Genomic DNA, 13,423 nt, shown 5'->3' with positions numbered 1-13,423 from the left:
AAACAGAACTGCGAATCAGGAAGTCCCTAGTTTGAATCTTACCTGTCATGAACCCACCAGGAGATATTAGTCAAGCCACTCCCTCTCTGACTCAGAGCCCCAGTTACCATAAGGGTAGGATAAATACTTTCTGTACAAAGTCATGTAGGGCATCATCAAGATAATATGAGCAAAGTGTTTTGCATACTCAGAAAGCTTGATGCTTGTCTTTGAAGGGTACCCATTGTTCAAGCTGCTGTCATGGAATCTCCATGAGCATCCTGACTTCTGGAAGGAGGTGTAGGCTACAGAATGCTGACAAGTAATGTAGCTTCTGTGACAGAAATGTTTCAACAAGGCCATTTAGAATTTGGAAACAAATTCACACCATCTGGGGATGTGATCTGTTTGCCAGTATTTTGCCTTTTTCCAGATGATACTATAAAATTGATTAAAGGTGGTTCTAATAAAAATCTAAACATCTCATTGCTGGATCAGGAAAAAAAAAAGTGCAAGGCCATACCATACCAATTCCCATTTCAACAGCAAGATCCCTCTGAGACAGAATTTGATGACAACTGCAGTCTCTTGCAAGCATTTGGTTCTCAGAATGTATACTGGGGTGCTGCCAGAGTTCTCTTGGTTCATGTTTGGAAATGAATTTTGGAGATTCTAAATCCATCCCCAAGTTAAAGGAGGGACCAACTCCTAACAACCTGACCTCCAAGCTTAGCTCAAAGAGTCTCAGTCTGCCCTCTCCACCAGCCTTCCACCGTCCTTTACTCTCCTTTACTCCATCAGAAGTGAGGGGCTCCTTACTCTTCTCACTTTCTCACCCTGGATAGAACGCACCATGAGTTGTTAAAGTGTTCCACATGAGTATTCTCTGAGGTTTTTTTTTCCCTTCTCCCCAAGCCGGAAAACAGAAAGGCATAGGCACTGATGGGAGTCTGTAAGGCAACTTCCATTACCATTTGAGGAAGGGCATGGGGAAGATAAGGAGGTGGCATGGGGGAGATTAAGGGCGCAATCCTAACCACTTATGTCAGTGCTTTCCAGCACTAGCATAGCGGTGCCAATAGGACATGTGTTGCATCCTGCAATTGGGTGTCACTCACGGAGGCCTCCTCAAAGTAAGGGAATCCTTGTTCCCTTGTCTCAGAGCTGCATTGCCCTTATGTCTGTGCTGGAAAGCACGGACATAAGGGGTTAGGATTGCACCCTAAGGGTGTGAAAAATATGTGCTATGTACAGCAATGTACATTACCTTAAAGACCCAGGGAGCCTGGGCCAGGCCAGTCTCCCAGCCGTAGACTCCTCCCCCTTTTCACATGAGAGACCCCAATCCAGTTGCTACTGACAAATCATAAATTAAGGATGAATAACAATCACGCGCAGTTTGTCCCTTTAGGAGCTGCCTCTGTCAAATCCCAATCTTTCCTGGCTTTATAGCTCCTTTATATTTGTTGTCCCACTTGCAGAGGCTTCGGAAAAGGAAATTTCAATGATGGCACCCACTACAGCAGTGGTTCCCAAAGTCCTACTTGAACTTTGGGAACCCTCTACGTCTTTGCGGTGGGGGGGGGGGGGAGAGCAGCAATTTGATTGCCATGATCATGCTGCTGTAGGACAGGAAAGGGCTTTTTTTTCACTTACCTGAGGGGTCACTCTGGTTCTTTGGATGGTCTGTGGAGCCTGCAACCCCCTCTGTAGCCCTCCCAGAGGCTTGGGAATGTTGAAAAAAGAAAAAAAAAACACTTCCTGTTCCGGGATGAAACCTAAAAGTGAACTGTTTCCTCTTTATAAAAAATTTTCAAGCTTTGGGGAGGGCTGCAGAGGGGGTTGCAGGCTCCCCAGACACTCTGAGGAGCCATAGCAACCCCCAAGTAAATGGAAAAAAAGGTCCCTGCCCGGCAGCAGCGTGACTAGTGATTGTGTTGCTGCCAATTTCTGGATCATTCCCCTTAAAGAGGAATGTCCTTTTCCGGTTCCCCTAGTGCAGGGGTGTCCAAACACTTTGGCAGGAGGGCCACATCATCTCTCTGACACTGTGTTGGGGGCTGGGGAAAAAAGAATTAATTTTCATTTAAAATTTGAATAAATTTACACAAATGAATGTATTAGAGATGGAACTTATATGAATGAATGAAGGTCTTGCAGTAGCTCAAGGCCTATAAAAGGCCTTGCACAAAGCAAGGCCAGTCTTTCCTTCACTGCCACTGCTGAATCACGGACATGAAACAGCAAGTAGCGGAGGGAGCTCTCATCCCACAGTTCAGGTGAGAGGTCAAATAGTCGTACTCATGCTGAGAGCAGTTGGGTTGGGCCAGCATGGGCTTCAGCAAGTCTCCAGAGGGCCAGAGGCTCATTGGAGACTGGGGGCTCTCCAAGGGCCTGATTGGGAGCCCCCAAGGGCTGCAAGTGGCTGCCGGACCGGGGTTTGGGCACCCCTGCCCTAGTAGATCGTGACCAACCAGTTTGGGAACCACTGCACTACAGTGTTGAACTCCCTTCCTAAAGAGGACTTCCCAGGCCTTCCTTAACCCAGTGAGCTTATCAGGCCAAGGCCTTTCCAAGTTTTATTTTAGGTGGTTAAGTAATCATTTATTGTACTTCAGTGCTCTCCTTGACTGTGATTTCCCTGCTGATTTCATACTTTCCTACATGCTACTTTTATTACATGTGTCTGTCATGATCTTTGACTATTTTATTGTTTGTGTTATCAGGTGGTGGTTGCACCTTGTTAAATTTTAATTCTGATCATTATTTTGTATTAGTTTATTTTAAACTAATTTTAATTAGTTTAAAAGTAATTTTAAGTAATTTTAAAATATTTGCTTTAAAGAAAAGCAACTTATGAGCATATATAATGTTCCATTGTATTTTAGAAAAGAATGAGAAATTGAAAATGTGTGTCTGAGAAAAAGAGATTGATATACTGTCTTGTACAACCACAGTTTTGAAAGGAATTCAGCACATACTTAGGACTTTGGAAATAAAATACCAGATTTTCAAACTGGTTCTTTAGACCCTAATAAAAATCTATACCTAGTTGTAAAGCATTAAGCTTTGTTTATTTTAAAACTTGATCATAGTGTTTGATTTATAACTTTCTATTCAGTAAGCATAGTTTGCAAGTAGTTGCATTTTGTAAAGAAAAGGGACAGATTCCAGGGGTTAAACACGTGTTATGTACATGAATGCACACAGAAGAGCCCTAGACAGCCTTTTCTGTTAGAAAAGCAAGTTCAGATAACAGGACACTTTGAATACAGAGGTAGCAATATACGTGTGTGTATGATGTTCTCCCCACCAGTCATTGTTCTGATCCAAACAGTCCCTCCAAGTCCAAACTGTTTTTGTTTCTTCACACAACAAACCTATGAGGTAGGTTAGGCCAAGGGATACTGAGTGGCTCAAGATCACCCAGGAAGGTTCATGGCTGAACAGGGATTGAAATTGGGTTTTCATGGTCCAAATCCACATTATTGTACATGGACTTTACACAGAATGAGAGGCTAAGGGCTTGCAATCTGGATAGACACAAGCCGTTGCTTCACTTCAGAGGTCTGGGTGGCGCAGGCTGCACCTGGTGACACCACTGGAGGAGGTGACACTTAAATGACCTGCTGTTGCCTCACACACACACCCCCGTGGCACAGCAAGCCAGCCAGTCTGGAGGCACTGCGGCTGCGCAAGGCGACAACAAGCCACCTCGGTGTCTCCGCTAATGGTGCCGCAGTGAGTGGCTGGACTGCAGATCCAGCCCCATTCTTGAGGGGGAGCCTGAGAAGTGGCAAGTGCAGCTTTCACCTTCATTTTGCCTCATGCCAGCTTCTCCAGCCCTCTCCTGTCAACCTCGAGGGTATGCAGTGGCACCAACTCCATCAGGTGCAGGTGCTGGTTGGAGGGTGTTTTTTGAAAAGCGATTTTTCCCAAACTCAGGAATCCCCAGCAAGGTGGCTACGGTCATAAACCATTAATTCTGCTGTTGCGGTAGGATTTAGAGTTGGAAAGCTACGGCACCCTTTTGGAGGCACAAAAAAAACTTCATTGGCATTTAACCTGTGAACAAGTTTACTTCTGAGTAAACAAGCACATTTCTGCATACAAGCATACTTGTTTACAAACAAGTTTACGTCTCACTAAAAAAGATTGAGCTCTTAATTAAGGAATAGATGTGTGTGTGTGTGTGTGTGTTTGATTACATAGCTTGATATCAGAGAGTGGTCTTCCTGGCCTGTTTCCTCCAAAGTGTGGCCTTCTTGGCCAGAGGTTCTATGGTGCCACACCACCAGGCCTTCTAATAGGTGTGTTACTCTTCTGGCCCTTTGCTCTCTAAGCAGGCACTCAGCATCAAGTATACGTGTATAAATGCATGACTCTGCACTCCCTGGCCAAATATTGACCGTGTAATACACGTTCCTTGTCTTCAAAAAGAGTAAAACATGCAGGACAATTAGAACTAAAAATGGCTGCGAAAGAACATTAAGCACCCTCTTCTCCTTCATATTGACTCTGTTCAGACACAACAACCCTCCAGTTGCTTTTTATGAAAGAAAAAAATGACAGCTGAGTTCTAATACATTTGTAATAAGTAGTTAGCTTCTCGATGCATGACTTAGAAAGCTTTATTTCTAAATCACACAAAATCAGATTTATATGAACTCTACACACTGGAACAGGGTGCAATTATATTACTGTTATTAAAAATAAAAACAGTAACTCTCCTGCATTATTTATATAAAACAAAGATTACAAGTTGAGTTTCAAGATGATCAGCTGATAAGAATGGGTATCAGGGAAGCAAAAGGAACCATTTAGTAATCGGATGAAATATTTAAGCGCTTCATTCTTTTCTGTTCTTTGGAAAACAGGTTTAAGCTAAGATAAATGGAAGACATACTGTACACATTTCTTCAGCAGGCAAAACCTGTTCAGAATTATTTTGGCAAAGTTTAATTCCATGGCCCTGCTAATTCCTGCTGATAAGAGTGCCACCTCTGTCCGAAGTGAGAGGGGTGGTGGCTCAGGGGCAAACCTTCTGTGTAGTGGCACCACATCTATGGAATTCTCTCCCAGAGGAATTAAGAACTACTCCTTCCCTCATCGCTTTTTGGAGAGGGTTCAAAACATACCTGCTTTGTCTGGCATTTGGTTTGATGGGTGGATAGTTGCCCTCAGTGCTTCTGCTCTATGCCTCTGCTATACTGCTGTGGCTTGACTGCTACCTTGGGCTAATTTGTTCACCCCAATGGCTCAAAAATATGTGTTGAGTTTTGCTTTGTTTTAATGTTTTTAATTGTTCAATGTTAGAAGTAAGGTTTGAATGCTGTGTTTGCCACTTTTCCTTTTACTTGTTATGATACATTGTACATTTATTATGGAGTTTGGAAGCCACCTTGGGCATTTGCTTTGGCATGGGAAAGGCAGGATAGAAATTTTCCAAATAAATAAAAAAATATTGTAGCCCCTGCCCCCGAGGTCTCATCCCAAGGTGGTAGGTCCAATAATAGGAATTGAAATATGACATTTTTAGGTGTAGGAAAGTCCCCAGCCCCAAGATATGACACTGAACTACCAGCCTGCTGATGACCAGAGTCTTTTATTAGTACCTTATGCCACCAAGTGGCTCTCCCCCTTCCCTTATAGCATCCCCTGAATTCCTTTGGTGACTGGGAAGCATTGGCGAGTGTTGCTTTCTCAGATGGACCTTCTTCATACCAGGCAGGCCTGACAGACCAGTATGTGTCTGGGTTTCTCTTTGGCTGGCTCCCCTCTGGTATTTAGCCTGTCTATGGCCTGTACACATTCAAGAAGTCTTTCTCACCCCCCCCCCTTGCCAAGGGAGGCAGACTTGTGTTGCTTTCCCTCAACTCCTTTCTGATGTTCGTCCTTCTTTTGCTGCCTGTTCTTCCCTCTGACTCTGTTTTCTCCTTTCTCCAATCTCTCCCACTGTTGCTCCATCCTGGACCACTTTTAAACTCTCCCACTTCCCTGCTATGTTCCACCCACTGAGAATGCTTCCAGCTGCACTGTTGATGGCATCTATTCCTTTTCCAAGGCCTGGCAATGCCATTATTGCCTTGTCACTGGCCTCATGGTTGCAGTGAGGTGGCTAGCCACTTGATCCACATGAGTTTGCACAGGGAGGCAGGCGCCACACTGGGCAAAGAAGCATCATTTAAAGTGGTGTGCTCTTATATTGATCAGAGGGAGAACAACTACTCATTTGTTATGTTACGTGGCCCCTGTATGTCTGGATTTTTATTTTTTGTCAATCATGTGGTCAGGGACTGTGGGGTGAAACTGCAGATGACTTTAGAACTTTACCCATTACAGTTCTAATAGTGCCCCCCAACACACTATTTTTAATGGGGAAAACAGTTTCTGTTGAAAACCAACAGAAGTATTTTTACCCATTAAAAATAGCACAGTATGCATAATCAGGATTGGAATCCTATGGCAGGTAAAGTTCTAAAGCCCACCTATACCTTGCTGGAGTTTTGCCCCATTTTCTGCCTTCTCGTGCTGTTTACCAAAACACAGCCAGTGGCACTGAATTCAACGGATTTCCTTCTCGGACTAGTTAAACATGTTTGGGAATGCAATCTTAGCTAGGCATAAAGAACCGGATGTGTTTACTTTGTGACAACTAGGCCAAAAGGCTTTCCACACAGCCAGAGTGCCAACAGTTTCCATTTCCCAGAATGGTGAGTCTCTTTCAACATTAACTCTCAAATGCCCAGATGGTTTCACAGACACTTTGTGCATGTGAACTTTGAAGCCTGCTGGCACAACCTTGCTCAGCATGTGATTTGGAGGAAAGACAGCAGGAAAAAAAGTTTCTTTTTCCCATTCTAAAGTCTTCTCTTGTAAAGTGGCTTTGCCACCTGCCCACTGAATTGGTAGACTAGCAGCACAATCCTATAAGTGTTTACTTGGAAGTAAGTCCCATTTGGTTCAATGGAACTTACTTTCAGTTAAGTGAGGGTTGCATCTGATTGCACATACTTCTTCCACACATGGCGATTCCCTTTCTCTTCAACTGGGATACCTATTATTATTATTATTATTATTATTATTATTATTATTATTATTATTATTATTATTATTATTAAACAGTATTTATATACCGCTCTTCAACTAAAAGTTCACAAAGCGGTTTACAGAGAAAAATCAAATAACTAAATGGCTTCACTGAATGCATTCACTGAAACATGTGGGCAGTTCTATAGTTCCCTTTGAAGTGACAGTGGGGACCTTTGTGAGTGGGGAACCTATATATGCCTGCAAAAAGTAATGGAATTGTTCAGGCTCTCCAACATGTGGAATATGCACCATTTTTTCACTTAACAGTGCTGGGCAATGTCTAGGACTGGCAGAGAGGAAGTAATATTTTTCCAGGGAAATGGGATATCAAGCTAGTGTGTGTTTAGGAATACAGCAGCCAACATTTCAATCTGAATGCTAGACCAAAACAATAACACATTGCATTCTTATTTTCAATGACAGTTAAGAAACTATGCCCTAAATTCCAGAATTATGCTGTTTGCTCTATACCAGGGGTGCCCAAACCCCGGCCTGGGGGCCACTTGTGGCCCTTAGGGACTCCCAATGTGGCCTGCGAGGAGCCCCCAATCTCCAATGAGTCTCTGGCCCTCTGGAGACTTGCTGGAGCCCATGCTGGCCCAACGCAACTGCTCTCAACATAAGGGTGACTGTTCGACCTCTTGCGTGAGGGCTCCCTCCACTGCTTGCTGTTTTACATGTGATGCAGCAGTGAAGGAAAGGCCGACCATGCTTTGTGCAAGGCCTTTTATAGGCCTTGAGCTATCGTAAGACCTTCATTCATTCATATAAGTTCCATCTCTAATATATTCATTTATGTAAATTTATTCAAATTTGAAATGTAAATTAATTCTTTTTTTCCTGGCCCTCAACACAGTGTCAGAGAGATGATGTGGCCTTCCTGCCAAAAGGTTTGGACACCCCTGCTTTATACAGTGGCAAGAGCAGCTTCATAATGAAGACAGCTGTTTCTTTTCAGCATTATAAAGTCTAAACATTCCATACTTCATGAAATCATGACACTGTGTTCTATTGAGATTAAATTTGTTATGGTGACTCTAATCTGTGATGGCCAAATCTCAAAAAAGTCCAATATGAGTGACTGAGTTATAGAAGCTAAAGATGTTTACTTCCAGGTACAAGTGGGGCCACCTGCCCTTAGTTTTGTGAGGCACTCTGCATCTTCGATTGACCTTTCCTTTCCACCTATCTACATACAGACTGCCATTACTAATGTGTCATTCTCTCCAACCCACACTGAAGCATATAGGGAAAGCGGGAGGCCAATGTGCAGCACAAAAGAAAATACTTCTTTACCCAGCGTGTAGTCTGTGGAACTCCTTGCCACAGGAAGTAGTTATGGCATTTTGCCTAGAAGCCCTTAAAAGAGGATTGGACAAATTTCTGGAGGAAAAGTTCATCATGGGTTACAAGTCATGGTAGGAATGTGCAAGCTCCTGGTTTTAGAGATAGGCTGCCTCTGATTGCCAGATGCAGGGGAGGGCACCCGGACACATGTTGTGTCTGTTTTCTTGTGTGCCTCCTGAAGCATTTGGTGGGCCACTGTGAGATACAGGAAGCTGGACTAGAGGGGCTTTGGCTTGATCCAGCAGGGTTCTTCTTATATGCTTATGCAATGGACATGGCTCTGCAGCATCTTGAAAGGTAACGTTGCTCCCAATCTGCAAAGAAGAAAAACTGAGTTTGGAAGGAGAAGTCTGGCTGCAGGGAAGCTAAGCTGTAAATGAATACAGTTAGTAAGACTGTAAAATGTGTTTATATTTTATTTGTATTCGTATTTCTGACCCATTTTCCCACCATATTGGCCTTCAGAGAAGCTTTCCAGTTTAAAATAAAACAGGGTGCATGAGTATAAAATCCTATTGGGCAGGCAGACTCATATGGAAAGATATATTCATTAAGATGTATCCAAACTACACTAAACTGTGCCTAGAAACAAATTGGAAGCCAATAAAGATCAAACAGAAGGGAGTGACATGATTCCTGACTTGAACACCCCACAACAATCTGGCTGCTAAATTCTGCATCAGCTAGTGTCTCTAACACTTTTCCATGGCAGTCGCACATTACAGTAGTCAAGCCCAGCCCAGATGAAACCAAGGGTTATGTAACAGTTGCTGGATGTGCTTTCATAAGGAAAAGGTGCAACTGGCACACAAGGTAGCTGTGCAAAGGTACTCCTTACCATGGCATGTGCTAACTAGGCAAAGAGGCACATTTTCAAGTGGTACGCCTCTTATATTTAGTAGGGAGACAGTAACTGTCCCTTTTCACCCTGGCACAGTGACATTTCTAGTGGCTGTTTGCTGGTGGTGTTCTCCATCTTTTTAGATCGTGAGACCTTTTGGACAGGGAACCATTTAGTCATTTGATTTTCTCTGTAAATCACTTTGAGAACATTTAAAACAAACAAACTGTATATAAATGTTCTTAATAATAACAATTTACTCTAATAAGGGATACATTGCTCATACTAAAAGGCTCATTGCTCATTGACTTGGGTTCTGAGTCCAAAGAACAATCTCTTGACTCATTCTGCATATTTTCACCTGACTAATACAAGGGAGTTTCCCACTTGGAGGTGTCTGATCACCTTTCAGATAATGAATAATTGCAACCACTAAAATTACTCATATGAACTTGTGTTCCACTGAATTAGACTACTGGTCCATCTAGTCAAATATGGTCTACTTCTGACCAGCAGCAGCATGTCTCAGGCACCTTTTCTAGACTCATCAATATATTTTAATTGGAGATGCCAAGGATTGAACGTGTATCCATCTGAGTACAAAGAACGTGCACTTCACTTCTCAATTTACAGACTCCTCAGATAACTTTTACATCACAAATACTGTGATACATGTCTTATAGAGAAAGAAGCCATTTTCCTCCATTGATCACCTCTCCCTTCAACTTGAAATTCTACCTCATATCAGACAGGTGACGGAGAGCCCAATTCTATGCATGTCTACTCAGAAGTAAGTCCTATTATAGTCAATGAGGCTTACTCCCAGGTAAGTGTGGATAGGATTACAGCCTGAGCCTGCTCTCTGCAGCCTCTAATAGATTGTGTACCCCACTTTGATAAACTAATCAAATAACTAATCAATAATAAAATTTTAGTATGTTTTGCAGCTAGTGGCAGTTGACATCCACTGAAGCTATGTAATTCACCTCAACCTGCTGCTCCCCTACAGAAGACTAAATATCCACTTACTATCCTATTATTTGGCAGATTATTTCTGTCAGTGCAGAGTCATTGCTTTGATTATATTCCATAGCAGGGGTGTCAAACTCGTTTCATACAGAGGGCCAAAGTTCAAGTTCAAGTTTATTAGGTTGATCAGCACATAAGCCATACACCTATTTATCTAAAATCTTACAACCGGAGTTTAAAACCACACAGAAACAGAATTTGGCTATATCCACAACACACTCTTTGCAAAGACTACTTAACAGTAATTTCAGTCTTAAAGAGTCTGAAAACAGAAAATTTATGTATCCATTAAAGGGCTAAAGTCAGCATTCTGGACGCCTGCTGAGGGCCAGACAGGACGTCATTAACCAGAAAGTGGCATAATTAAGCAGCTGATGGCCAGAAAACAGCACTTCGTTCTCATCAACTGCAAATCACAGAAGAGAAAATATGCAAATCTTGATCATATTTCAAGATATGGGAGAGCCCAATTTTCATGCGGGCTGCTGTTTCAGCAGTTACACCTCAGCACTGCTCAGCAGCTGAGAGCCTAAGGGCTGGATAAAAAGCTGCTGGGGCCCCCAGGCCTTATTTTTGACACACCTGCTCTATAGTTCTTTTATTTCACAGGACATATGTCTAGTTCTCACAAATAGCAGATGAGGGGATAAAACCATTTCAGACTGCAGTTGAGATCTCAATAATTGAATGCTTCTCCATGCAAGTGTATAAATCTTGGCACACAGAAAACTAGCCTGACAAAGAGAAGGCTAGAAACTTTCTCACAGATATTCAACTTTCTATCTGTAGGAATTTACTTAATTGAATGGAGGAACAAGTCAATCATGTGAGCTCTGAACTGCAGTCTGAAGTGATGGGCAGCCCAATCCTGAGCTGCCCAGCGTGCAGGCTGCAACAGCGCCGAAAATGGCTGCCACCACATCCTGTGCGCTCCAGGCAGCCACTGGTGGCTCCTCGGGAGAAGGGAACTTTCATCCCCCTCCCCCAGGAAAAGCGAATAGCCCGCAATGGGGCTACTTGATTCTATGGTGACCCAAAGATTGGCTCAGAATCAACAGCCGCCATGTTGGGTGGCCAGCCCGACACAGAGCCTCTGGATCCGGTGGAGAAATCCTAAAGTGCACAGCAGCAGTGCACCTTTTACAACGCCGATGTGACACTTATGGTGGTGGACCAGGAATTCTGCTGCCATAAGTGCTCAACAGGATTGCGTCATTAATCACTCCCTGAAAACAAACTGGATAAAGACAAAAGCAGTCTAACCATTGTGAATATGATCAGTTGATTTAGATAAACTCCAGTTCATTTCTTCTCTTCTTTCAAAGCTTTGTAAAGCCCCTTCTCTGTGTTTGGAAAAGTCTCTTTACTAGTGTTACCCTAGTTTTGTTGCAGTTTTCCCAAAGCAGAAAATGTCAGAAAACTATCAAAATAATATTGTGGGAAAATATTGTGGGCTCATTCTAACATTACTTTTAGTGGTATGGAAGCCACAGTAGGGTTGCAATTTCTCACACTGTTCTGGTCGCACAGTGTTCTGGTCTCCATCATGCCTCCCAGGAGCTAGAGTACTATCAGTGTGAAAAGGAGCCATAGTCTGGGTTCCTGACTGGGAAGCACTATAGGAAGGAGCTATACAAGTAACTTCCATGCTGCAAAACATTGAAAGGGGGCCTTGATATATTTGTCTGATTATAATTCTCCAAACCCACCCACCCCCAAACTAAAACAAATGTGTTTACTTTTACACTTTTTAGCATGCACCATCCACAATAAGATGAAATAGGAAGGATAGTTGAGTGTGACTGGAGCTGGAGTAGATGCCCAATAACTTCAAGGGGGAAGGTTTTTCCTGGTTTTTCCAATATATGCTTGTTGTTGTTGTTGTTGTTGTTGTTATGTAGTAGGCAACGTTCAGTCTCGAAAGACTATGGTATCGCGCTCTGAAAGGTGGTTCTGGAACAGCATCTAGTGTGGCTGAAAAGGCCGATTCGGGAGTGACAATCCCTTCCACACTGGGAGCAAGTGCAGTCTGTCCCTGGTCTGTCTTCCTGGCTATGGGCCTTCCTTCTTTGCCTCTTTGCCTCAGACTGTTGGCCAAGTGTCTCTTCAAACTGGGAAAGGCCATGCTGCACAGCCTGCCTCCAAGCGGGCCGGTCAGAGGCCAGGGTTTCCCACCTGTTGAGGTCCATTCCTAAGGCCTTCAGATCCCTCTTGCAGATGTCCTTATATCGCAGCTGTGGTCTACCTGTAGGGCGCTTTCCTTGCATGAGTTCTCCATAGAGGAGATCCTTTGGGATCCGGCCATCATCCATTCTCACGACATGACCGAGCCAACGCAGGCGTCTCTGTTTCAGCAGTGCATACATGCTAGGGATTCCAGCATGTTCCAGGACTGTGTTGTTTGGAACTTTGTCCTGCCAGGTGATGCCGAGAATGCATCGGAGGCAGCGCATGTGGAAAGCGTTGTTTCCACTCCTGTTGTGAGCGAAGAGTCCATGACTCGCTGCAGTACAGAAGTATACTCAGGACGCAAGCTCTGTAGACCTGGATCTTGGTATGTTCCGTCAGCTTCTTGTTGGACCAGACTCTCTTTGTGAGTCTGGAAAACGTAGTAGCTGTTTTACCGATGCATTTGTTTAGCTCGGTATCGAGAGAAAGAGTGTCGGAGATTGTTGAGCCAAGGTACACAAAGTCATGGACAACCTCTAGTTCATGTTCAGAGATTGTAATGCAGGGAAGTGAGTCCACATCCTGAACCATGACCTGTGTTTTCTTCAGGCTAATAGTCAGTCCAAAATCTTGGCAGGCCTTGCTAAAACGATCCATGAGCTGCTGGAGATCTTTGGCAGAGTGGGTAGTGACAGCTGCATCGTCGGCAAAGAGGAAGTCACACAGACATTTCAGATGGACTTTGGACTTTGCTCTCAGTCTGGAGAGGTTGAAGAGCTTTCCGTCTGATCTGGTCTGGAGATAGATGCCTTCTGTTGCAGTTCCAAAGGCCTGCTTCAGCAGGACAGCGAAGAAAATCCCAGACAAGGTTGGTGCAAGAACACAGCCCTGCTTCACTCCGTTTCGGATGTCAAAGGGGTCTGATGTGGAGCCATCAAAGACAACAGTGCCCTTCATGTCCTTGTG

Source organism: Tiliqua scincoides, chromosome 1 (genome assembly GCF_035046505.1).
Source record: "Tiliqua scincoides isolate rTilSci1 chromosome 1, rTilSci1.hap2, whole genome shotgun sequence".
In the NCBI taxonomy this organism is placed as follows: domain Eukaryota; kingdom Metazoa; phylum Chordata; class Lepidosauria; order Squamata; family Scincidae; genus Tiliqua; species Tiliqua scincoides.
Note: the sequence above shows the minus strand (reverse complement) of the source record.